This window comes from Zonotrichia albicollis, chromosome 16, assembly GCF_047830755.1.
Source record: "Zonotrichia albicollis isolate bZonAlb1 chromosome 16, bZonAlb1.hap1, whole genome shotgun sequence".
Classification (NCBI taxonomy): domain Eukaryota; kingdom Metazoa; phylum Chordata; class Aves; order Passeriformes; family Passerellidae; genus Zonotrichia; species Zonotrichia albicollis.
This window is the reverse complement of record NC_133834.1, coordinates 5,275,082-5,299,299: the sequence shown is the minus strand read 5'-3', so window position 1 is coordinate 5,299,299 and position 24,218 is coordinate 5,275,082. Positions and strand designations below refer to the sequence as shown.

The window sequence follows — 24,218 nt, the reverse complement described above, 5'->3', positions numbered from 1 at the left end:
GCTTAAAAAACCTCCACAGGAGAATTAATTAAACGAATTTCACTCTGCCAATTGTTTGTTATTTTTGCTGACCTCACCAAGTGGATTAATATTTAATTAGCCTTTAGGAGAAGTGGAAAGCACTTATTAACCTGTTATGTCAATCTGTCAGGCCTGGGGTCTCAGGACAGGCACTGCTACTGTGAAACAATAGAAATATCAAGGTCTGTTTCTTTCCATCTCAGCTGTTTTCCCTGTTGGAAAGTGGCTTTTTGGGGGGAAGAGAGGGAGGGAACCCACTATGCCTAGCTGAGGGGGTCTCTAAAAGTGAATGTCACAAATGTAGGTGTGTTTTAGAGGCCAGAGCAAGAGCTAAGGAAGCCATATGTGCTGTCCCAGGTGCAGGTGGGAAGCACATATGGATATATTATCCCCTTGGAGGTATTTTAGAACTCAGGCTAGATCTCATTTGGTGTGATGCCGGTGACTATGGGGAAAGGTTTGGCCTTTCCTTCATTTTTCTTGCTTAAAGCACTGCTTCTTTTATACTGTGTGTACAGTTATCATGGTTTAAGAAGTGCTAAACTTGGTGTTGACACATCCTCATCAGTGGGGAGGTGCACAGAGGTCTCGGGTGAGCCTCCATGAAAGGAAAGCTCTAAAGCAGAAAACAGGATGAACACAGATGGCAGAACAAGAAACCCATCCCCACTGGCAGCAAGGAGCAGCAGGTCCCTGTCCAGCATCTGAGCTCACACAAAGCTGGTGAGTCCCACCCTGGGATAATGACCACGTCTGCTTGTCACAGGGTCTGGGTCTGGCCCAAAAGAAATAAAACCTCAAGCACAATTAAACCCTGAGGAAACATCCTCAGCAAACAGTGACATTAATGCTGTGCGCAGGTTGGTGGGGCTGGGAGGGGCATGGAAGGAGATGATGGCTGAAGTGCTGAAGTGGATGAGTATTTTTGGTGGGAATTCTCCCAGATGTTGGGCACGGCCACAGTCTGACATCTTCACTTGCTGCCCAGAGAGGAGCCAAAGTGTCTTCTCCAAACATCCCCAAATCCTGATGGCCCTGATCATCACACACAGCTTTGAGTTTGATCTGGTGAATCAAAACTAAAGCCAAAGTTAAAATCACTCACTGGGTGTCAGTGTATTCAAAACCTCACCAGAAAACCCAAGCAGCATCCACACTCTGGATTTGCTGTCTAGGAAGAACACCAAAGAAATGCCAACCTCCACAAGAGCCAACCTCCCCTCAGAGGTGCCTCAGCAGACAGCAAAAATGACAAACCATGATCAGGACAATACTGTTGGCAGTGGGCAGGGGCTCCTGAGTGCCTTCCAGTCTCTGTACAAAGAGGCAAAATGAGCAAGCAGAGTGCCTGGAGATGAGCCCTGGGCCTGTGGCATCACACGGGCTGCCAAGGGTCACACTCCCCTCCCTGCAATCTGTGCCAGCTCTCCCAACCTCAGTCTGAGCCTGGCTGTGTGCTGCTCATCCCACAGGGCAGGGACAGGGACAGGGACAGGGACACTGCCTGCAGAGCCCTCCTGCCCAGACTGGGTGCCCTCACTTCCACTCGGTGACAGCCCTTATCATTTATTATTATTATTATTATTATTTTTTCAAAATGAAAATCCTCCTGAGCTTTATTAAACAGGGATGCTGATAGGTAATTAAATCGCAACTTAATTAAATCTGCCAGCTCAATCCAAGCACGGCGCGCTGGCTACTCTGCAATAATCCCTGGGAGAGGAGCTGTCGGTGCAGGAGAGCACTGTGAATGAAACAGCACCATGCCTGGCACTGCCACTCCCTGCCAGGCCCAGGGCAAGGCACCCAGAGGCTTTTCCACACCTCCAGCAGCCCCTTGCAGCAGGGGAGCTGTTTGGATTGCAGATACCATCCTGCCCTGCACCATGGAGGAGCTGACCTGCCTCTGTTAGAGTTTTTCAGGTAGAGGCTGATTCCTTCCTACCCAGGACACCATGCAATCCCCCAGGAGGTCATAGAAGAAAACCTAAAAAACCAAAAACCTAAAAAAAGAAAAAAAAAAACCAAAAAAAAAACCAAAAAACAAAAAGACCTTGAAGGGCATCAATATCTAATGAAAGGCAAAACCCCAAAGAGATGGACAAACCACCAGGAGCCTACTCAAGGGTGACTTTCGTGCAGAAATCTTGGGAGATCAAATTCCTAATCTGCTTTCACCTCAGAGACAGAGGAGTGAAAGTCCTGTGGGATTAATGTTTAATGCTTGACTGGGCAGGTGATGCCCTGTGTCAGGATGCTTGGGTTCCTGCTCTGCTCTGACAGGGCCTGGCACCTGAGCTCAGGCACCATCCACCCCGGATATTGGGGATGACCCTGCTCCCAGGCAGAGGTCATGGAGGGGTTTCCAAGTTCAGAATTCCCCCCATCACTCCAAAGCATTGTTCACTGGGGCTGCAATAACAGATGGGTTGTCCTGTCTCTCTCTGCTGGGCCGTGTGAAACTTCAAACCTCCTAATTATTTTAGAGCCACTGGGGTGAACTGCTGGAACATGGCTTTGGGCAGGGCAGTTGTGAGAAAAGGCAGCTCATTCCCACTGCTGGGCTTGCATTTCTGCTCCTGGTGGAGGCACATGGGGCAGGGAAGTGCTCTGCTGAAGCCCACACATGGCAGCCTCACCTTCTGTGCTGCCCACTGGGAAGGACAGGGATTGAGGGAGAAATGGGTCAGCTGCAGGGAGACACAGCCTGTGGGACAATAAAAGACCTTAATGAAGATAGAGGCAGACTCCAGGACACACAGACAAGCAGCTATAAACCTCTGAAACAAGGGTCATGTTAACAGTGCCACCTGTGGAGAAGGCTTTATTTTCTCTTCTCTACTACCAGTAGACTTTCTTCCTCAGGACTACACAGCTTTATTTTGAGGGTCTGCTTTGAAGGCTAGACATCCACAGAATGAGGTCAGGTTTCCAAAAATATACTACAAAAGTTCCCAAACCCTTAACTCTGGGGCAACAACTCACTTTCAAGTAATGAATGGCTAGCAAGTTCTCAGAGCAGGATTTCTTTTTTATTAGTAGCTATAGGTGACCTGATTTTAGCTTCTCCAGGAATGCAATGGGAGGTACCAGAAGGTCTTCTCTGAGTAGGTGTCCTACTGTGCTCTGAAGTTCTGGGATACTGATGCTGCACCTTCTTCTATCTCTTGAGAATAGATGTGTGCAGAGTAGCTCAGACCCCTAAATAATAAGACAGAGAAGTTAGTTAAGAGGCAGTAGATGTTTTCTGAACTTCACAGCCAAAAGCCTTCTTGAAAACAGGGTTCTGGCTCCCACTTTTGGAATAAGAAAGTTCTGATCTGTGTCATAATATCATCATTGCCCTATCACATGAGAGCAAACCTATCAAATCCTGATCCAAGAGTCTGGACAATTAGGGTTTAGGTCCAGAAAAGAACCCACATTTTGCACTGCAGGCCTTCTCTTCTCTGACAGTTTTTTTTATATTCTTTCATGTGTCCCAGGTGGTGCTGGGACATGTCAGACCACAGGGCAGCTGGATATTATAGGACAAACCACAGGTAATTTGGTAAAAGAACATTAAAAAGCAAGAGGAGGAAACTATAAATTCAGAGTGTAACCACCATAAAGTATTCCCTTAATTCCCAGCCAACCTCTTAAAAGCACAGATAGCTCTTCCCCCTACCCACAGGATGCCTTTCCCTCTCTGTAGGGTGTCATGTTATGGCTCAGACAACAGAACACCATGGGAACAGTGACCCTGATGGGTTTCACATGTGTTGCAAGACCTGGTGGAGACTCTGCCCTTTCCCATGCTGGGCTTCCCTTCTGCAGTATCAAAGGTTTGTCCTCTCATGGCCCTGCTTCATTTCTCCCTCTGCTGAAGGGCTTCATCTCATCCTTTATCTTCTCATAGGTAAAGATGGACCATCTGCCTTTAGAGGTGGGAATGCACCATAACCCTGAGTTCTAAACAGGCTGTAAATCCCACGGCAACATCTAGGGACATTTCTGAGGCTCCTTTCTGAGAAAGTAACACAGAGGAGCCATCAAAACCTTGTCTCATCTCCTTTTTGTGTCTTCCCAGGGCTGTGCGCCCCGGAGAAGCTGCATGTGAGGCTGAGTTCTGCTTCCAGACAAAGCGTCCAAACTTTACTACAAGCAGTTCATGGAACTGTTCCTTCCACTTAACTAGAGCTGAAATTCTTCCACCTAAAAACCACTGGTGTCTAAATCACATTTTCATTAAGCAGGCATGTATAAACCCAAATCTCATAGATTTCCCTTCCAAATTATTACCCTAACAAAGGCATTTCCCCCCAGCTAGACCAGTATCTTCTCATTTGCACTTTCTCTCCATTTACCTCCTTTCTGGTTATCTTTTAACCAAAGATCATTGCCAGATTCTTATTCTTGGTCATGCTTTAAGGGCCTCTGAGGAGGAACAGGAAATACTCTGACCACTTCCATCTCATTTCAGCTGGTCACATCCCTTTCCCTGTCCCATGCAGAACCAAACCAGTGCTCTCCTGTCTTTCAGGCACATCTGCCTGGCCCTGTGACCATAGAGTCAAGTGCACAGCAACCAGTGGTTGGGAAATTAGCCATATTTCTTGTGAACTTCATAGTATGAAACAGAAAATGAGTTTCTGAGGGAAATTGATGGAAATCTGTTTGTAGTCTTGCTTCAAAAAGAAATGATAAGTAGCAACTTAAAAATGACACAAAAGGAGCCGCATTGGAATTAATTTTTAAAAGGCCCCTTTTTAAGAGAAATTTGAAAGATTTTTGCAAGAAAACACTCCACTGATCTGGCCATCTTATCTCACTCACTGAATATGACTGGTGAGCGTTCCATTTCTGCTTCAGAGCCTATTTATCTCCACTGCTGCCCTTAAAGGCAAGTACCTCTGATGAGGATTTAGTTCTAGTGCCAATTGTTGAAGAGGAAAACTCACATTCAAAGTTTTCTTGTGAATATATAGATGTTTTAAACCTAGTCATGTAGCTGAGACAAGTTTTCTGACACCAAAAATTAGCTAAAGAGTTGAGCATGTGCAGGGAAGAGCAGAAGAATTAAAAAAGTCAGGGAAGACTAAACAGAATGGGACTTTTTGAAAGCCTCTGAAACAGTTGAAGCTAAGCATGAAGGAGCAGAAGGATACTAGTGCAAGGAAAATGGAGTATAACACAAGAAATGGTGATGGGAAGTAAGAAATGGGACTGTCAGACTATGGGGAAGGTAAAGACAGAGAGAAAGGGAGTGAGATCAAATGGATGGAGTAGCCAGACACAAGAAAACAAAGAGTAAACCTGGTATTTTTTATCTTTGGAAAGCAACAAAGCATTTGCTTTCTGCAAAGCTGGTTTTGAATGTAGGCATGTTGCAGAAGAGCAAGAGAAGATTTAAGAGAAGAGAGTATGTCTGAGTGCTGCCAGTAAAGTGGTGGAATGCTACATGAATGTTCTCCACTTAGGAATTTCTGGGTCTTCAGGTTCCAAATTGTGTTGGGACCGTGTATTTCACCTTAGCTGGTGTCACCTGCAGCCATCAATGATTTTGGTGTTGTGGAGCCTCTAAACCAGCTGCAGACAGCAAGAATTGCCCTGTGTGAGGAGCACAATATCCCACAGACCTTGAGAAAGCACAGAGGCCTCCCAGCTGCCCTTGTGCATGAAGCATGCTCCTTCTCCAAGGCCAATCCCAAGGGAAACAGCCAGGAGGAGCTCCGGAAGGTCAGAATGCAATTAAAACCAATGAGATTTCCTTAATGGGTGCATTAAGATAGGAAAATGGCTCTGCCTCTTGGGTCATGCCTCTCCTACCCGCTCCAACCATCCCAGCCTCTCCCAAGTGTCCTCTCCTACCCTATTGCTCATCCTCGTGCCTCTTCTCATTCAGAACACCTGCCCCTCTGATGTCCAGGTTCCAGTGATTGGGGGGACACTTGGGTGAATGAGTAAGTCCTGAGGGGAGGGGATATACACCTCCTGTTGCCCTTGCAATGAATTACCGGGGCTGTTAATGGGCTGGTGCCCCAGTGCCTCGTAAATCGTGCGACTGGGGCCGAGCAGTGACGGGCGGCTTTGATCTGGACACGCCGCCCTGCCATGGACAGGAAAAGGAAGAGGTGATTTTTCATGGGTTACTACTCCTGCCTCCAAGTTTTCCACTCTGCTGAAACTTTGACAGTGCTTAATAATCCATCAATGAAGCTTTCCTTGCTCTGCTTCCACTCCATTACCACCTTCTTGTTCCCATTTAGCTTCTTTCACACGGACCCCGGAAAAGCTGGCTGTCTCCCACCATTCCAAAGCAGTTTGGAGGGTGGGAGCAAGGGCTGGGGTCACTCCACACACTTCTTCTGAGGAGAGGAATCAAAAGGTGGATGCTGAGATGAAGGGAAAGGGTTACGTCATGTCTACAAAGCTGGGAAGAAACTCATTGATGAAACCTTTAAGGAACTCTGAAAAGCAAAACAAGGCTGGAATGTCAGTTGGTGTGAGAGGGTTGGATCTCCTAGGGTTCATTTGAGACACTCTGGAGATCTGCCATGCTGGGAGAACATGGGTTTTCTACAGGTCTCTTGTCACATCTTCCAGCCATGCCTGGTGTCTTGGATACTTTAAGATGTCTCAAGTAGTGCAATCCATTTGGGCACCTGAGCAGAGTCTTTTGTCACCTCCTTTTCCACCAAGGGCTGCTGTTCAGATTTATTCTCTAGGCTCATCATTTCTCTTGACTGTCCCTTCCTTCCATCTCCTATAGATTAGACTGAGAGAGTCCATGCATTCAATTTTGTGTGTTCTGCCTTCTGAATGGAACTGAATCCTCAGCACTGCACTGTTTTCTTAGACTAATGAATTCTTTGAGGGGAGTAAAAACCACCTTGGTAATAAATCCAGACTGTGAAGCCTTGATGTATCTGTTTTTCTCTTCGTCTCCACTGCTGCTAGACAGAATTAGCCCTCACCTAATACAGAGTGCAGACTTGATACAACCTTGTTTAGCACAATTGGTTCGAATCCATTATATTGACAATATCAATTTGTGTAATTCCTGCATTAGGATTTTGTACTAAACTGTATTTGAAAGGAGCTGTTGACCTTGATTAACTCTTTAATTGTGGTTAAAATCCAAAGTAATTCAGATATCAGCTTGGCTGTGGGAGGAAAGGGCCGTGCCACGTGAGAGTGCAGTCAATAACTCCACGTTCCCCATGGACACATCTCCCCTGCTTTATGGGCTCTGGGGCTCACCACTTCCACAGTGCATCCATTTGCCTCCACTTTGACCATACCCTTGGGGCTTCCCCTCTCAAGAGCGTGTTGTAGGAGCAAGCACTCCTGGTCGCCTGGACACATTCCAGCTGAATTATCCCTGTGGCTCACACCACCGCTGCTTCTGCATGCAGGTGGGATCTTTTCCTTCACTCTCCATCCTAAACAGGACTGTAGCAAGGCTGGGAACTGCACAAGGGCTGCTCAGAAAGGGATAGGTAAGGGCCTGTCAACAAAGCTGAATTTTGGTGGCAAATATTGCCTGACTTCCTTAATGGGAGAAAGAAAAAGAAGAGCATGATCAGTGCACGTTAAGAAGTCCACACCTGCCTTTCAGAGGCCAGGTGTCTGCAGGGGATGTGGAATGATGTTATGGCACCCTGGAGAAGGTATGGGCAGGCCTGCTGGCACCAAGCTCCTACCAAAACTCACCAGGGGATGTAGAATTGTGTTATGGGCACCCTGGAGAAGGGATGGAGAGACTGCTGGCACCAAGCTCCTACCAAAACTCATCAGGGGATGTGGAATGGTGTTATGGGCACCCTGGAGAAGGCATGGGCAGGCCTGCTGGCACCAAGCTCCTACCAAAACTCATCAGGGGATGTGGAATGGTGTTATGGGCACCCTGGAGAAGGCATGGGCAGGCCTGCTGGCACCAAGCTCCTACCAAAACGCAGCAAGAGCTGGGCGCCTCACTCTCTCAGGCCTGCAGAAGATCAGCTGTGTGCCCTGAGGTCTGTGCTGGTGCAAGTGTTCTGTGTGAAAAAATGCCAGGCAGGAGGAAAGGCCATTTCCAGGACTCCCATGTGCTGAAAGGGAAAATGGATGGGATGAAGCCTGGAGGGGGGGAACCCTTTTAAGTCAATGAGGAATTCTGCCAGAAAACAGCAGAAGGAGCAGTTCAGCAGGAATTACAGAGAAGAAAAAAAAATCTGGCAAGAGATACAGCCTGGAAGATAGAGCACTTCATTTTGGGCAAACTGAATGTTTCAATTAAAAATGACAGAGCTGCGATCCTTTAAGAGCAGTCAGAATTTAATAAATTTTTCATGAATGGAAGCAGCCCATATCCTGAAGACCTGACAAACTCTCTGTTCTTTGCAGATCACATGTTCTCCTGGATCTATGTCTTCCTGGCATCAGATGGCACTGCCAGGCACGGATCAAAGGAAAAAAGCACAAAAAAGCCCACCAGGCATCTTGTGCTACATATGTGTGCAGAACAGAGTGTGCAGAGAGGAGATGGATGCCTGGTGCTGCAGCAGGGAGGGAGAGGGGTCATGGGAAGGAAGAGCAAACCAACACGGGAGAACAGGACACAGAGATGAAACAGGCAGTGAAGAAAACTAATATCAAGGAGAGGAGTTTGTGAAAGACAAGAGTAGAGCAGTGGAAGTGAGGGAGGGAGGGAGGGAGGGAGGGAGGGAGGGAGGAGGAAGAGGGGGAGGGAGGAACGTCCCCTCTGTGCCTGGGAAAAAGACAATAAAAGCTGTGGACTCCTGTCACGCAGGACAATCCCAGCACTATTTACTGTTTGCTCATTTAACCTGGTTAATTTTTAATAATGTTGAAATTTTCATTTTAATAATTTAGGTAAATTATTTATTAAACCACAGGATAAAGGAATCATAGCAATTATGAATTGACAGTGTTACCTGAGGCTCATGAAAAGGTAAGGGGTTTTGCAAAGTCCTTGTTATTGGATAAACATTAAATTAGTAACAACTTCACATCCAATTCAAATTAGCTCCTTCCAAGTGTAAGATTGCTCTCTCTTGGTCTCTCCTGGGAAAAGCACTGTGGGCAAAGGAGGTGGCAGGAGCCAGGTCCTGTGTGGGGCTCGGGTGTTTGTCCTGGAGGAGAGGATGAGGCATTCTGTCCATCAGTGACATCAAGGTGACATTCACTGCTCTGACCATGTAGAAAAACCCAGTCTGGTAATAGAGGAGGTGACTAGATGGGTTTTGCCTGACTTTCAGAGGAGTGGTGGCTTTTCTGGTGCAAAAGCTGCCAAGAGAACTGTGCTGGTGCTTCCTATAAGGGCTCCTTGCAGTGTTTGGGTGAAGCAGATTCCAAACCAGCCCAGTGACCATGGAACAACTCTCTGGTGCCAACTCCCTCATGAAGAGGAAACACAGACCTGGTTCTGCAAGATCCCAGGGACGTTCTGGAGATGTTTGTGTAGAAATCCAGAGGCTGCTCAAGGAAAGCACCCTTTGCTGAAGTTGGTGTTCTGCAGAGAGACACAGCTCTGTGCCTCAGTAATTGTAGTGGGGTTTCAAAATAAAGCTTGAACTGTTTGGGAGGGTGAAACTGATGAACTTTACAAACACCTAGGGAAAGTGGCATCCAGATACTCTCAGAAAGAACAACAAGTTTTGCTTTACAGTGGAAATCTAAATGGGGGATGGCAAGAAGTGGGAAAGGGAAGGATAAGGATGGGACCTGAGGTTTGGTGGCCTCAACCAGGAAAGTCCTGCAGCATTTGCCCAACTTTCAGCATCAACACAGACCCACAGAATTCAAACCAACCATCTACAACTTCATAGCAATCCCAAATTTTGAGTGTTGTAATGAATCAGAGCCACGTTTGCAGTTTCATATTTTGTGATGTTTAATTTTCAAGCATTTTGTTTTAATTACCAGTTTCCAATCATTTTAATGTTAGCTCTGAGTGCCTTTCCTACATTTTCTTCTCAATAATTAAAACTTTTTAATAACATTACTTTCAATCAAAGAATTTCAATTTATCTCCTAACTTAGTTCTATCTTAATAAGTTTTTTTCCCCTGGAAATTTCCTAGCATTCAGTAAAGGAAATAAGTGTTTCTGAAGAGTCATATTTTTCCTTCTAACAAATTGACAGCTCAGTTGTCTTGAAAACATTATTTGGCAGAGAAAAACACACAGAATCCCAAGTATTTGTACGCAAGATGTCTCAGATACAAATCTGTTCTACCTCCTCTTTGGTTTAAATAACAAAAGCCACTGACCAGTGTGTGAAACAAGTTGATAAATAAACATGTCCTGTAGGCTTGGGAAAACACCCTCTCAGTTTTGAAATCTGCTCAATCACATTTTTGTATCATGCCTGACAGGTGAGAGAATACAACCCACTGCCTGAGAAAACAATCTTGGGCAGAATATACAACAGCGCACAAAGGCTGAATTCAACTGCAAGGCCAGCCTGCTTTATAATAAAATAAAACAGCCTCACTACAACAAAGTAAAAACAAGTGAAAACACAATTGTTCAGAGTCTCTAAGCTTTAAATGATTCCAAACTTTCCCATCTCCTGGGTTTATAAACTTCCAGTTTCCAAACTCTGGAGGGTTTAGCAAAGTCTCTCTGTGGGTTGCTTGCACCTCACAGATGAAATCACAGAGAAACCTTGGAAACTCTCAGTCAGAGAAGATACAGGAGATAAATATGAACCATGGAGATCTCACTAATATGCTGAGGCACTCGTCAGCATTGTGGACAGTCCATTATTCCTGGATCAGCATATTCCTGAGAATATCACATTAACTGAAAACAAACAAAACACCAGCCGTGGGCATCTCAGCTCTCCTTCCTTTGCCCTCGTTCTTCTCCCAGATTCTTCCTTCAGGAGATCAAGTGATAAATTTCAAGTGTAAAAATATTTTGTTACTCTGACTCAATGACAAAGAAAAAAAGCTGAGCAGGTTTTCACCAGAAAATGCTTATTCTACAAAGCCATGGGGTTTGCTAGGAAATCAAGTGTGCTGAAGTGAATGAAAATTTAACAGAATCCTTCATGCAGGTAAAGTCCAAGTGTATGTTTCAAATTAAGCTGTGTTTTTCCTCTTTCTTGGAAATGCACAGGCTACTATTTATTTCACAGATCTTTTCCAAGGTCATGATATTACAGGATATGTTAAGTTTGCTCCTTTCATGGTCAGTTTTTAAATTTTGGCTTTTCATTCCAGTATTGAAACTTCCTACAGAAAGTCTGAACTTTCCCTACTTTGGAGCCTGAATTCACATTGAGAACAGCATTACTGCCATGGAGCTGCACCCTACATAAGTAATTCCTGATCCAGGAAACACAACAACACCCAGCAGCCAACCCTCTGAAACCACAGCTGAGTCAGGGCAGGCAATTTACAGCCTCTCCAAGTTCCTTTCTACTAAATTCCTGTTCAGCCTAAATTAAGACAATTTGACACCCTTGGGTGTCCCCCAGTGTCAGCAGCTAACGAGTGAGGTGTCCTTTGTGGGGAGGCTCCCACCAGCTCTGGGAGGTTGGAGGAGCTTCTCTTCCCCCAGAGCACCTCTGTCTCATGTGCTTTTGTTCAGAGAGTGTTTTCCTTGCAGGGTGGCTGTAGCCAGAAGAGGATTTTGCAGGTTTACAGCTCTTCCCATGGACAGAGAATGTATATACATTATATTATCTGATATATTTTCTGCTGCCCAGCAGACACTGTCAACTGTTTGGTGGAGCACACACTAAGATGAATGTGTCAGAGTAGGAAGCAATTAATGTCAGAGCATTAATTGTCAGAGCAAGAAGCAATTAATAACCACATCTGATTACTTAAAGCAACTCTTCCCAACCTCCTCTTTGGCCAAGAATAGCTAAGCTCTCTGTGCTCTTCCATCTTCCATCACTCTTGGATACTCAACAGTTATTTTTCAGAGGTGGGGTTTGATCCAAAGCCTAACAGAAGATGAGAAGAAGAATTCAGTGGTCTGCACTTGGCTTTGGTTCATTGCATGGGCACACAGAGGACTTGCAGAGGGATCCAGATGCACATTGAGGAGCAGCACACCTGAGGATGGCAGCAAGCCCATCAAGCCCATGCCTTTCCTGCAAGGGCAGCTGGGGAGCTCCTGAAAATCCTGAAAAACTCCTCAGTGTGACGAGTGGTGCTGTTTCCCTGCTGTCTCCAACCCCACATGCTCTGTACTGCAGCCCCATCTTCCACCATCCCTTCCATCCCTTGCTCAGGCAGGCACGCTGCACATATTTGTCTTAATTTTAAGTTGCCACCTTTTATTATTATTATTAATTTTTTTTTTCCAAAACGGAAAAAAAAAAAATCTCCCCCTTCCCTGTCCCTCCCTGCCATGCTCCCAAGGTGCCAACTAATCTCCGATGCCCAGCTTGTACACAGGCACCTCTAATTGCTCCTGCATTTTCATCTGGTGTAAGTTCAGCCATCGCTACAGCTGCCCCTCCTCCCTGCGGGAATTCACACCTTCATTATCACTCTTTACTGCAGAGCCGTCCGCAGGCTCCCGGCTCCCAACAGCAGCTCCGATAAAAAATAGAGCAGCTTTTCAGTGGTTTCAATTTTAATTACCAGCATCAAGGCAGCTCGCATTCTCACCAGGCTGTTTCGCACTAATTAAAGTGAGGAGGAGTTTATGGAAGGGACACCAACTCCACTTCACTCCCTCATCTATTATTTACAGACAGTAATACAAATAATTTCCAATTTAAACAGTCTGAGCTGGCCAGCAAAGAGGAGGGAGAGGTGGGGAGAACACTAAGCAAGGAGAAACTCAAATAAAGAGCAGAAACTAAGATAAGGGAATGGAAAATCGACTCCCAGTGCCCTCTAGTGGGATGATCTCCTGAGGGGTCTCAAGGTGGGGGTGTGAACATGCCCACGAGGCCCACCGAGGTGGCAGACGTTGGTTTCTCCTTGCATGGCCTCACCAGTGACCTTCAAGGTGTGATCAAGCAGCAGCATAAGATCGTTTTGCACCAGGGTCCAGCTCAGCACAGTGCAGGGGGGTTAGTTCTGTGCTGCTCATCACTGCTGGGTCTTCATCTTTCCATGGGCATGCTGGAAATGGGCTCTGAAAGCAAATCCTGGTGGGCTCTGAGCTGGCAAACTCCCCCAGCTGGGTGCTCAGCCCAACCTGAGAGCCCTGGTTGTGGTGGGGTGTGAGCAAAGGATGGAGACCATGAATGGGATTTTATGGGAGTTGTGGGGAAATGCCCTTATCTAGAGGATGGGCTGCCCACATGGATGGTTAAAGCAGCAGACAGGGTGTCCCAAAGGCAGGATTGTTCTCCTGCCTGGTCCCTTTCTCCCTGGATGCGGAATATTCTCCATCCCTCGGACTGGCTCTGTTCAGCCTCTCACAGTGCAGTGTGTGTCAAGCCTAGAAGTTTTATGATTTGGAGGACAAACCCTGAGCATGGGCTGGCACAGAGGGAGGTGGTTCCATACCCATGAAAACAATGTCTGTAAACAGGGAATGTGGAAAACCCCACGGCACAGTAAATTTTACCACATCAAGGAATGAAAATGCAATAACGTCTCATCCACGTTGCTTTGTGCTGGTCAGCGTGGATGGGGGGATATATAAATTATATATAACCCAGGGAACTTGGGTTGTAGCTCTGGTCTTTACAGGGCCCTGAAGCCATGTCACCTGTGGGCCACATTCAGATTTCATTTAAACCAGTGCTGATCAGGAATAACTCCAATAAGAGCAGCGTTACCCTGGATTTAGACCAGGCTAAGGCGCATAAGCCTGAAGATCAGTGACTGAAGGAGAAGAAGTTTCAACATAAATGGTGTTACTACAGAAAAGTACCTTGATTGAAGCACAGGTGTTGAATGTTAATCACTGTAGGCTTGATCCAGCATCTGTGTAAGTCAAAAGCAATATCCCATTTTCTGCAGCATCTCAGGACTGGATCAACAGCAGGTAAAAACTAGAGACCAAATCATCTTTCTCTTGTACCATTGCTAGAGGGTGGGAAGTGCCTGGGACTTCTGTGGAGGCATTTCTGATTTATGCCACGGTGCAAAAAAATAATCAGGCCCTGTCTTCTGCTTCTTGGGTGTTTTCAGGGAATCATGATGGCATTTGGAGCAATTTTACCTTGAGATCATCAATTCAGACCTGGGTGCCAGAAAAGGTTGTTACCAAAAGCCAGGTTCTGAAATGAGTGGGGTTCTGGGGTATGAAATTTTCTACTGGTACAAGAAGAGCAGTTATTTCACAGATCCTCTTAACAAAAGCAGATTGGAGACTACAGCTTGAGGTACACTGCTGTCTCCCCTTTGCAAAAACAAGACTTGGGACGGATGCTTGACTTTTGTTAAAATGTGTGAGCTCAGCCCTGGTGAAGTCTCCTTTTAGGGCTGGTGCTGAGGAGACCATGGCTGCAGTTACAGACTGGGGATTGACGAGGATGAACATGGAATCAATTTCCCCAAAGTTTGCAATTCCTTTGTGCTAGCAGGGACGGGTTGGTGATCATCCTTGGGGCCCAGGGTGACTCTCCCTGTGTTATTTACTCCACATCAGACCGTGCCTGCCCAAAGAGAGGAGCAGAGGCTGGCTCACATGCCCCTGACTGGTCAGACCCATCCAATGCTCACTCCTCACATGCTGGCAGAGCCCAGCTCGGCTCTGGCAGCTGCCAAATGCAGCTGGAAGCACAAATCATTTCATAACTGCTGGTGTTTGTATGGCTGTGCTCGGGTACTCCTGTGGCCAGGCCTGTACATCTCTGTTATGGGCAACTATTTACACTAAAAAAAGAAAAAAAAATACAATGTCATATTTGCTCTCATCTGGATTCATGAGATGGATTTTGTTGCGTTCTCTGTGGTGAAAACCAGTCATTTGTGTCTGCAAATAAACACAGCCATTTTGGCCTCAATCAGCTCCTCTCCAACAGCATCAGTTAATTGTACTTTGAAATCCCTTTTTCTGTCCTAAAATGTGCTTTCTGATCATCCTCTCAGAGCAAATAGGGTAAATAACTAACCAATGTGAGCGGCCACAAAGCCATAAACATTTTACAGATGTTCAGCCAACATCCATGAATGCAGACAGAAATTCCAAACTCCAGCCATGTGCAATGAGCCCTTCTTGGAGGGAGGATGTGCACTGAGTAGTTGGGTGCACTGTAAATGTGCCTGGTTAGTAAGAACAGGCTTTTCACCACAGATCACAGGGAGCCCCTTCGTGGAGCTGAAATGCCTTTGCACCAGGTCTCTTGCTCCCAGCCAGAAAGTATCTCTCTCTCTGATGAGAAAAGGGGTTTTTCTAATTTATTGCTTTTATGGGATTGTTCCTCCACAGAGGCACAAATAGCAGCATATCAATAAAGCCAGTCGTTTGAAGTTGGATATTTCCACCTCTGTCACAGCAAAATAATTAAAAAAGGATTCACAAGATCATAAATTGCATGTCACCAAGGACACAGCCTCCTTAACCCTTTAAAAGCCAGGCTGTGCCCACCCATGGCCCATCTTACTGAAGGCATGAAGACACATTTGTTATTTTTAGCACCTCAGCCACAAGGGCTTTCTTGTCTGGAAAGAGATACAGTAAGAACCAGTGTGCACAGGGAATGAACTGGTGGGATCCTGGCCCAGCTCTGCTATGCAAATGCACATATAGATTTGATTTCCAGCCAGGCAGACCAGGAGCTGTGCTGCAGACCTGCAAGAGCCCAGCATTTACTCACATGGAAGTTAAAACATGTTACAGGCACACCAGGCATTGGGGGATAACATTTTCAAAGTGTGGCAGCATGAAGAGGGCCTAAAATCATTTGTTCTCAGTTAAAAGCTCCTCTGGTTTCAGCTAGGTAACAGAAAAGGATGGAGGCCATCTGGGCCAGAAACTCCTGTTGTCCTGCTGATCCCTCTCCAGCACAGACACAGCCAGAACACACCTGAATCATTGAAAAAAAAATATTAATACAAGAAAAGGAATGAATGCTATTTTCTAGGTGGGTTGCAGCTTGGTTCCCCATACAACAGCCAGTGCTCCAGCCTAATTTGGTAACAGTCAGGTTGGCACCCATTGTTAAATTCTGCAGGTCACCTCCTGCCCTGTTATAAACCCAGAGAGCTCCCTGGAAAAGGCTGAGGGTGTAAATCTGCAGGTCTGAGCCCTGCTGGCCCCTGGGAGCTGGACACCTAGAGTGTCCATTACTCATGATGGTGAGAGATGCCTGCTGGGCTGTGGGCACAGGAATGAACCAGGGTGGCTTTGTCCTGGGGGAAAGCACAACCCCCAGCCACTGGCAGGTTGCTGGTTTGGTATTGCTTTCATAAAGACCACTCTTGAAGCCTGCAGAGTGTGCAGCACCAGGAGAAATCCCACTGGAGGTGGATTAGGGGGAGGAACGGAGCTAAGTGTGGTTTATCACAGGGCAGTGTAATTATATTACACATATCCCATGGCTACATCCACTGTCACCAGCATGAGAGGGAGGCATGTGGGTTTGCCTCCCTATGCCCTCCCAATCCAAGACAAAAACCCCTGGAAAAGAGTGGGATTTTCCTTTTTGTTACACCAGAAGAGGATGGTGGGACCTGTTTTACCCAGCCTGAGATTTCTTGTGTAAGCTCCTTAGAGAAGGAAGTAAAGAAATCAGCCATTGTGGAATCTGCTTTTGGTAACACAACCTAAGTTTTCACGGGGAGAGTGAGATTTGGGACATAGTGCTCCATTATCAGAAGCTCAGGCAGAAGTGAGGCAGGTACAAGGGGTCTAAAGATGCCTTTTTCCTGAGCAAAAGGTTTCTTGCTCTGATACAGACCCAGAAAATCAGAGGAGCTCAAAGTCTTTATGCCTAAATAGCTTCAGTTTTGTAATGATCATAGCAAACACAATAAAATTAATACCTTAAGCCAGGAAAGCAGATGCAGAGCAACAACACAACCAGTGGGTGCTTGGTTTTAACTAACACCCTTTCCCCAGCTCACGCTTTGCATGGCTGTAAAATCAGGAGCAGCCCCCAACCCTCAGGAGCCCTGCCCTGCCTTCTGGTCTTCTCTCAACATGACACCAAATTAGGACCCTTCAGTGGCAGAGGCACAAACCAGGCAGACAGGAGCACACGGCCCCTGGGTGCAGGATTACCGGGGCTTTGCTGGAGGATGGGGCAGAGCAGGGAATTGCAGCTCCCTGCCCATCACAGCCAGGCAGAAAGGGCCTGAGGAAGGGGCTGTGCATATGTAGAGGGGCAGCAGCTGAGCCCCATCTGGAGATCCCTGGGGATGTGCCAGAGAGGGGTGGGAAAAGCAGAGGATAAGCTGCAGTGTCCAAAGCAGGAGCAATAAAGGGATGCAGCTCGGGGAGGGAGAAGGTGCCTGGCATGTGGGTCTGGTTAAATAGAAGGAATAGGGGAGACAGAAAAGATGGATTCTCCTCAGACTCACACCCAGTGTCTGCAGGAACAGTTGGCTTTGCTGACCCTCTCTGATGCCACCATGGGGCAGCAGTTAGTGAAACCCTGTGGGTTTATTGAGGCATTAGGGATCCTGCAGAAACACCAAACCCAATTCCCTGTTCTGTCCTCATGGCCTCCAGTCTACCCACAGGCTGTAGCAGACCACAAAACAAAGAGATCTGTACTTCCAGTGGAAACCCTCACTCAGGAGCTCACAGACTGGAATAAGTTAAAATCACAGTTTCATTCCTAAATGGTAGGAATAAATTGCTGCCCTTCTAGACAATTTTTTCCATTACCTACCCAAAATAAAGCATATAGATAAATAATGAGATCTTACAGTACCTATCAGACTAGCTATAATAAGCATTTGAGCAGGATGAAATACTGTCTTATTAGGAGAGCTGGAGGTGTGAAGTTTGCCACCAGCTCCAAAGGGCAGAGATGCTCATACGACAACTGTCTCTTAATATTCATTAGCAAACTGATGGCTAATATAAGAAAACCCTTCACATTATCACTAATCCATCAATGGTACTCGTGGGGCTCCTATCACCATAACACCCAAGCACCTCCAGCATCCCTCAGCAGATTATTATCCGTGGAGAACCCAAATAATTCTCACCTGAGCCTCTGAGCAAGTGATAGGGAGGTTTGAAGGAGGGGGGAAATCCTTCTTTTCCATGCTGGACAAAGAGTCTTGATGAGGTCTGAGGGCTTGGTGAGCTTCAATCCCGCAGAATGGGGTTGTTCCAGGGAAGGGTTATCTGTGCTCATGGTGCAACACCAACGGCCAGGCCATGTTGGGACAGAGAGGTCTGAGAAAACCTGCATTAAAATGAAATTAGGAGAATGTAACTCTTCAGATTTTTCCCAGTTGTCCTATTTGGTCTTGGGACGAGCTGGGGATGAGGATGTTTTGGTCTTGAGATGGCCACTGGTCACTGCCTCATGGAAACCCCAAAGAAGCCAAAGCAGAAGTGGAGGAGTGACGGCATCAACCCCGTGCGCCAGGAATGGGGCCAGAGGCTGAAACCTTGGCTGGGGTTTTGGGAGCTCTGGGCTCACCAGGTGGGGTTTGTCTAGGCTGGTAGAAACCCTGCTGGGTCCACAGTGATTTCTGCAGCAAACCAGAAAGGTCAGGACATGGAAAGTGGGATTCAGACAGGGCCAAGCCCTCCAAGCACACCACAAGCACATGTGACACTCCACCTTTTAATTTAAGAACTAGGAAATGCTGTTGTGCTGCAGCAGACATGAACCAAGCCCTCTAAAAAATAACTCCAACCTCTGCCTGACTCACAGAGTACATCTTTTCCCCAGCTTCATCCCTGGTACCCAAGGGAGCAGCATGGGGTCCCCAGGGGAGACCAGAGGAAAGCTTCCCTCTCTTGCCTTGCCCCAGGAGAGCTCAGTGAAACTTCCTTTTCTCTCTCCAACCCTTTGAACTATGCTCCTGAGTAGAGACAAAGGAAAAAAAGAGGGACAAATTAATTCCAGGCAGTTGAGTGTGTTCCCTGCTCTAGCTTAGTTTGGAGTAGGTACACATAATAATAACGTTTTAATAATAATTTAATTTATAATACGCCCCCCTGCCAAGGCACTCAAGGCACTACACAAACAATTAAAATATGATTATAATAAATAAACAGCAATAATTAAAACATCATAAACCAGACAATATTAGAGACAAGCCAAATGCTAAAAAGCAAAACAAAGCAGCATCTTTGGAGGAGGGGGATCCTTGCACAATTCATCTTCCAAATCTCCTGTTGATGTTAGATTGAAATTCTCCTGTGAAGCTGTTTCTGCATCTGCAAAGATTTTGGCAGTGTCACTGTCATTAAAAAAAATGAATTTTTATACTACCATAAATTAACTAGAGTTTTGCAAAGCTGTAATAACACAACATTCACTTTCATTTGAACAAATTCAGAACTCAGTTTGCTCAGGAAACTCAGTTTATGGTGCCGAACTTGTGTTGACTGCCCTGGGTTTGGGAAAAGCACACACTCGTACAGTTTGTGGTTCGTAAAACATGCCTCATTATAGAAGCCAGAACGTGTTAAAGATTTAAAACCAAACCCCAGAACTGAATGGCAGACCAGCCTCCTCCTGGCTGTCAGCTCCTCAGAGCCAATGGGATCAGCTCGTCCCAGTTTACACAACTGGAACCAAAAGACCTAAACTAACAAAAGAAGCAATCTCCCTCCAAAACAAATGAAATTCCAGCTCGTGCCAGGCGAGAGCCGTGCACTGAACTCTAATGATTAAAGGAGACAGGCTCTGTCGAGGCAGAGGTGGAACTGAAACACAGCCAGGCGGTCCCTCCTCTGAAAAAAGCTGGCACCAGCCCTGAGACAATTACATCCAGGATCCGTTCACTCCAGTGCCTCAGCTGATCTCAGTGCTTGTGGCAGCGCATGAAGGGAAAATCCTTCTCACAAACCCAAACCACACAGGGATTTCTCCATACTAGGGGAAAAAAAAAACCCACACCAACCCAAACAAAACAAAACCAAATGCGTTAGGAAGATGAAGCTGGCGGGTTTTATCCAGCACGGAAAACCAGGAGGATGTTTTCCATCTCGTTCCTCTGAGGTTTTGCTCTCGTGTGTTTTACTTTGAGCTTCAGATCCAAGAATCTTAAAAATCAAGGGGATGGCAAATGGCACCACGTGGTTCTCTCACACAAAGCTGTCTTTGGGGCTGGGTTTGTTCAAAAAGAGCCTTCAAAAGGGCTCATGAGCGTTAGTGCATGATGCCACAACTCTGGAGGCAGGTAAGGGGCCTGCAGTGGAGAAGCCATTACAGATTTTGGGCACAGACAGATTCCTTTCATTTGTTTCTGTAATCTCCTATCAGGACCCTCTAAAAAATGAAATTAACCATGAACTCCTAGTTCCCTGCATAGCCTCCTCCAGGAATGGCCCCAAAATTTGCTACAAGACTGTGCTGTAAAGGGACCTTTTCTTGTCTGTAGGAAAAAAGGTGCTTTCCAAGAGAGGCCCACATTACCAGGGTTAGGGTTGATTGTTTCTTTCTCTGTTGAATGCAACCTCCTTCCCTTACAGGCCTCATTAAGGCTCTACTGCCTTTCATAGAAATGGTCCTTCCTGGGTGTTCGCCTTTTGAAAAGGAATTTTCAAGGGAGCCTCATCACAAGCTCATGTTCTGGCATCTCCCTGTATCTGGGCAGCAAGGACCATTCATCAGTCAGTATTCCCACAGTTTTCCCAAATCCTTCACTGTTCATAGAAGTTATTCAGCAAAATTTCAAATTTCCACTGCATGGAGGTAACTGGAAATTCATGGCTCTTCATTCACCTTTTTCTCCAGTAGACAAACAGCATTTGGACTCCAATTCCACAAAAACAGTTTCTCTTTTCTGTAGAGATGGAGTGCACTGAAACAATAGAGAAGCTCATCCAAATTCTCTGCTCTTCCTCATGCTGGGCCACATTTCAGCTGAAAGATTCAGATTCTGGGATGAACCACAGAAAATTTGCATTCTGTTTTCTTCACCGTTATCCTCCAAGTGTCCTGTGTGACCTTGAACAGGTGAATCAGACACAAACTGTCAAAAATGTCAGATTGGGATTCAAAGAGCCAAGCACCTCACACCTTGAAGGATGTGGATTAGAGGTCTGCGCCTCAGTTTCCCTATGTGCTTTCCTGCCTTCCAGGACAGATTTGACATCAATATATCAGTAGTTTTTCTATTCAACAGCCTCATTCACTCAGTTATCAGTATTTTTAATTCAGATTTGGTCAATCATGAGATGATGATTCTGCCCATGTCAGCATTTCACCATAGCAAAAGAACCTGACTAGAGGATCTCCCTGGATTGACACTCAGGGTCTTCTTTCCAGATCTCACTCAGGGCTCTGATTCATTTGGAAAGGCTCCCCAGATCCCCCAAGACTGGGGTAGCTCCAGCCCAGGGGTTTGAGAGTCACTGGAAACTGCTTCAGAAGAGCACTCGCTGACACTTGAGAGCAGAAATGAGAAGACAGAGGTGGCAGAATTTATTTTATGACAAATCCTAAAAGGAAATTATGCAAAGTAATAAAATAAAGAATTATAAATGAGGACAAGAAATGGGTGAAATATAGAATAAATTATGGGAAAGCAGGAAGGTATGGGGGAAGAATTGAAGGCAGAAGTGCTGAGTTAAAGAATAATTATTAGAAACAGAACTCAGAACTCAGCTTGTATAAATGTATAAACTGAAGGGAAGAGGGCATTTGGGTTGGGCATGGGTACCAAAGGAAGCTGCACATTTTTGTGCATTAGCAAAGCACCTCCCTGTTAGCTGTGCCTGGGGGATGCATGGAGTGACAGCACTATTCACTATTTGGGTGCAAACCCCTACATTTGGGGACAAGGTTGCTGCTGCTTTGACCTACAGTGAAAATAAGCCAAACCTCAGGAATAAAAGCAGTGGATGGTCGGTGCTCAGGTGTTTGCATCCTGCAGGAGGTGAGGGCTGGGCAGGACCATCCTTCTGAGCAGCCTCCCCAGCATCATCCCTGCTGTCAGTAGTGCCTTGTTCCCCTGTGAGCAGCCTCCCCAGCATCCTCCATCCTGGCAGCATCACCCTGTTCCCCTCTGAGCATCCTCCCCAGCCCCACAGCGCTCACTGGGGATGGCTCTGGGGGGGATGCTCAGCACAAACCCCCCGGCAGAGCTCACCCAGTGACAGCAGCAGGGGCACAGGACCAGCCGGGCTGCCCCTGCGTTTGTCGGGGGAATCCTTTGGAGAGCTGCGAGCCCCAGGTGCGGGGAGGGGGCGAGGGAAGCCCCTGCCCCGGCCAGGGACTGTGCCTGGGTGCAGCCGATGGCAGGAGGAGCCGGTTCCAGCCCCACGGCCCCAGCTGTCACTCCGAGCGATGAATTACATGCTATAAGAAGGTGTTGACAGGAGCAGCTGGACATCAGGGAGTGATGAAAAGGGAACAAAATTCATTCCGAGTTCAGACAGACTGGCTCGTTAGGGACAGCAGAGGCGGCAGAGGCCACAGCAGCACTGCTCCATCTCCTGGACATCCACCGAACCGGCTCCTGAGGAACCCGGAGACCCCCGGAGCCCCCGCTCCCATCCCGTGTCACAGCCTGGGGACACCCGAGTGTGTCCCCTCTGTCCCCTCCTCGCCCAGCCCGGCCTGAGGTGTCCCCAAACACAGCACGGGATTCAATTTGGGTGTCTTCAAAAGGAAGCTAATAATCAAAGACTTTTTTGTGCCTCTCGTTTGAGGCTGTAATTTGTGTAAACTCTATGAAGAGGGATGGGGGAGGCGGGACGGGAACATTTGGCATCAAAACAATTATCTCCATTTTAATGCAAACTAAACGACGTGCTGAAGGGGAATTGTTTAGTACATATGTACAGCAAGTGAACATTAAACCACACGGCTAATGATTAACTGGCTCGGCACTACCCTTGCTGCGAAATGCAAGGGTGTCCCCTTACATTTAATGCGCGGAGAATTCTGAGGACACGGAGGTCCCGTATGAGATTACTCCTAAAGCTGTGAAAATAACAAAGAGATTTTTTTTTCCCCTAAGTCAAGCTACTTCTTGGCATTGAGAGAAGTTGGCAGAGAGAAAAAAGTGTCAGTGCTTCTCCCACCCCCTTTCCTCCCTCTCCCTCTCTTCCTCCTGCTCTCCTCCCTTTCCTGACTTCCACTTCTTTCTGCCGCTGGAGAAAAAGAATAGCAAATTCAGAGAAAATTTCATTGACGTTATTCAAAGAGTTTTTCATGGATTATTTACACAAGTGCTGTTCAAACAGCCTTTGTCTGAACATCTCTTGAAATCTGCACCCAATCCTTTCAGATTCAAAGCAATAGCTCAGGGGAGACAAAGGGGAGCGGCTGACATGGGTTTCCTCTGCGAGTGAATGAGAGGTCTGGCTAAACACAGAGGGCTTTGGGATCACAAGCTTCCTTTCAGCCTGGAAAATAAACACTGGTCTGAGGCCGGGCAGCTGTACCTCCGAGCAGCCTGCCCCATCCACTGCTATGGAAAGAATGGGGCACACACCTGGCTGCCCCTCTGGGCAATGCACCCCTGTCCTGTGCCCTGTGCTGTGCCCTGTGCTGCCCTGCTGCAGTGCCCAAGCCCTGGGGACCCTGTCTGCACGATGGGGACAGGGAGACCAGCGCCCTGAGCCCCCCAAACCCAGCTGGGAAGCTCCCAGTGGCCTCCTGCCTGCCATCATGTCAGAGCTAAATGTGCTCCTGCAAAAGCCATGAGTATAAACAAATCTACTCTTAAACAGAGAAAAGAAAGAGGGATGGTGGAAGGGAAAGGAGGGTGAATGAAGGCAGGCAAAACCACTACAGAAATATTACAAGGTGCCACCCATGTTCAACACCCACTCACAGCCCTCTCTCCATCCCAAAGCTTCTGCACAGCACTCCCTTCCCCTCTGGCAGAGGAGCAGCACTCACCTCCCTTTGACCTGGGAAACCAGGCACCACAGGCTCATGAAATGCTTGAAATGCCCATAACAGGGTCAATTAAAATCAAGGGAGTAAGTGAAATATGTAAGAAGGGGCAAGTTCTGCCTTAAATTACCCCCACAGCCATGAGCATCTGCGAGGCGGGGAAGGAGCACAGCCCTGCTCCTGCCACCCCTGCTCATCCTCTCTGCACAAAAACACAGCACTAGCTACCTCCTCTGCAGATCTTCACAACTTTTGGCAGTCACCTTTTTTAGATTAAAACACATAGTTTGATCAGTCCA

The 24,218-nt window shown here is 46.8% G+C and overlaps 1 long non-coding RNA gene across 7 annotated transcripts in view; it reads right to left on the bottom strand.

The window, feature by feature from the left end:
- LOC106629404 (uncharacterized) overlaps positions 1–24,218 on the bottom strand; it is a 71,583-nt gene that overhangs the window by 18,078 nt on the left and 29,287 nt on the right. For 6 of the 7 annotated variants that reach the window (XR_012582862.1, XR_012582865.1, XR_012582864.1 and 3 more), the window contains 2 exons: positions 18,092–18,294; positions 3,007–3,222 (listed from right to left, as the gene is read on the bottom strand). This is a non-coding gene — a long non-coding RNA (uncharacterized LOC106629404). Of the gene's footprint in view, positions 1–3,006; positions 3,223–9,031; positions 9,138–18,091; positions 18,295–24,218 lie in introns of those variants that run through there. The other variant, XR_012582866.1, reaches the window with a different exon arrangement.